Raw genomic sequence first — 3,166 nt, forward strand, 5'->3', positions numbered from 1 at the left:
AGGAATGCAGATGTTGTTTGCATTTGCCTGCCTTGAAACTTTTTGTTTTCTATGATCGCTACCTTACTGTACAGTAGTGTTTCCTCTTGTGTGTGTACTTTCTGTTTTCATAGTTGGAGTTTTCTTCCATGATTTTTTTTTTTCCAAAAGAGTAACTTCCCCCCTTCTGCCAGTAATGTATTACCAAGCATATTACCATGTAACTCCCTCCTTTATTCCAGAGCCCCTAGTGGCTATTAAAAGTGCACATAGACTTTCAGGGAAGGAGTGGTGATCTCCTCCTCGTTTCTTCTGACTGACCTTTAACTAAAAGGTGCATCCCTTTGATTATCAACAGGCAAGAATACCACATTGTTTCTGAAATTGCTGTGCTGTGTACAGTCAGGTGCGTCTCCATACAGGAGGCACCATCTTGCATCTTTGACTTGTATGCATTTGGTGGCGTACTGCTTTGTTCTGGCTGTTGGATATTTTTCTGCTCAGCAGCTGTGATGTTGAGAAGAAGCATGAAAAACTGAGCTTCCCACTCTGTGTACCAACCAACGGAGGCATCAGGCAGAAAGAACATACGCACAAGAGCACCATCCATTGTGCTATGGGGGCCATGCTCCAACTGTGGTAATGCAGAGAGGTGTGTGAGGGGGGAGGCTCTGTCATTTGTACAATGAATATATTAGGCCTGTGGGGTCAGGCTCAGTTGCTCTCGTCTTTCTGGACTGAAAAATAGGAACCTATTTTGTGTTCCTATTTATAGAGGAAATCCAACTGTTTCACTCCCATTAAACTGTATTGCATCCTTCTGCTGATGCAGGGATATTAATTTTTTTTTTCTTACTTCTAACTTACCCAGTCTCATATAAAAACAAAGGAGCTGGAGCCTTTTTCTGAGACTAATACATAGGAAACAGTTGTCTTGCACTCACTTTGAGAGATGTCATTTGGGCAATGTTTGGCTGCTGTGCGGGCATGCTGCTGGCATGCATGGATTTGGAGGATGATTGCTGCACTTCATGGCTTCAGGGAGAGGTTTTGGAGAGGAGAGCGGTTAGTACTCTATAAAGAACACAGAGGAGTGTTAATCAAGTCCCATGCAGAGCCTCAAGGATGTATCTTGGGCCAGTGAGTAGTATCTCCGGTGAGCCACAGGCCACTAGGTGGCACTTCCAATACCTCCTTTGTTAGTACATCGTTATTGCCATGGTTATTTGAAGCCCCAATAGCTCCATTTGTTTGTATTTGTTCAAACTGTATTATATAAGAGAGGAAAGCTGAGAGCTACTTCCAGAATTCTGGTTGGGGTTTGAACTTGATCCTTCTAGTTAGGAGACTAACCTAATCCATTCTGTTTGGCTCCACTGAACTTTAATGAACTCTCTGTAACCATTATAGGTCCAGATTCCATTTCTTGGCCAACCCTATGTTTCGTTTGCTTTCTTGCTCTGTATTAACTCTTTGCTCTATCTAGCTTGCGCAAACCATTCCTCTAGCTCACTGTATCCCTTTTAGCCATGGAAATAACAGGACTTGGCAGGACTTGTTTTTATGGAGTACTCTTTGGGTTGGAAGCTGACGATGCCGTTATTGGTAGGGTGCTTCATGTGAACAGCAGATGTTTATAGGGGAGGGGACCTAAGATGGCTATTGTTCTCCTTTTTTAGATTGCCCATCAAACACCTGTGTTTTATTAAAAAAATAAATGGGGGAGGGGGAGGAAACATTAGGGGTTGGAGAAGATAATGTATTATCTGTTTCTGAATAAACGTTTGTTATACAGAGAGTGGGTTCGAAGCCTTTTTAGATGCTGCGAAGCAACTAAAGATAGGTGGAGTTGTTCCAACAACTTGATTGAATCAAGCATGCTTTTAGAAGACGATAGAAACTTCAAAACTGATACTATGATGAAGAGCAAGAGGAGTATATGGATGAGAATTGATACTCATAAGCCTTTTAATCTGAATCATCAAAATTAGTAGCTGGTTATTGCTACTAAGTGGGAACAGTTTGTGTCCCCACCTAGTTCCAGTTCTGTTGTTCCAGGAAAAAAAAATGGCCTTTTTTATTGACAGCCTTGTAATTTTAAAAGTAATTTTATGAAAAAAATACAGTTGTGAAATCGGGATCTGTTCTAGGTGAAGGAGGGTGCTTTTGTTATCAGCTAGATAGAAAGCTGTGCAAATGTGAAAACAGGTGTATTGTGAGTGCGTATCTTGTCTCTTCTGAAAGAATGGGGAGATTCAAACATTTATTTTTTTATTAATAGAATCATGTCCATTCCAAAAGCCAAATAGCAAGATGCACTTTGTAACTTGCTGTCAAATTGTGCACTGTGTTTGGGTTATCTGTGAGAAATGGTGACATTAACATATTTGTTGGAAGAACTGCTGCTCTGGTCTCTAGCTCTATGATCTATGGCAGTATATTTTTTTTTTTAAATTAATAGAAGTCGATGCTTGTCTAAACACCACTCCGTGATTTCTCTTTAAAAGCAATGTTTTGGTGTGCATTGCTCTTCTTGTTCTCAGTCGGCTCTCTAAAGTTATCTTAGTCTTCTAATACTTCATAGTATGGCTTTGTTTGTTGGGCACTGCGCGAAGAGTGACCAGTTCCTCCTCATCCCTTCCAACCCGTTCACCTCGGAGCTCTCCTGTTTCTCCTGGCTTTGTCCTGCGCCTGCTGCGCGTTCCACTGAGCTCACCCACTGCCTTACAACCTCACATCTGTGCACATCTGCCCTCCTGTGGCACGATTCTGTATTTTGGTTTGGTTTTTTTTTTTTCTGGGCTGTTAGATTATCAACTCGCATATGAAATGCTGATTGCTTGTGCTAATTCAATATGGCTGGCCAGGACAGGTGGTAGGTAATTTGTAACTGATTTTTTTTTCTCCTCTTTTTGAAAGCACACGCTGACTTCTGAAGGGATGCCACAATTTGCAAGTTTGTGTGGTATATTTTTCATGGCTTTTGCATGTACCATTTCTTCTGATAATGTGCATTAACTTGGATATTTGTTGGGTGAGTCAGCTCTCCACGTCGTTCCTTACTTTCACTGACTTTTTTTTTTTTTCCTCACCTTGTAAGATGCTCTGGCTGAGGAAATCATTTTGTTATACTCAACCATCGGGCGGCGGCGGCTCCCTCAGGGCGGGCAGCGCCTGAGGCGCTGCC

Source organism: Charadrius vociferus, unplaced genomic scaffold (genome assembly GCF_000708025.1).
Source record: "Charadrius vociferus isolate BGI_N301 unplaced genomic scaffold, ASM70802v2 scaffold251, whole genome shotgun sequence".
NCBI lineage: Eukaryota > Metazoa > Chordata > Aves > Charadriiformes > Charadriidae > Charadrius > Charadrius vociferus.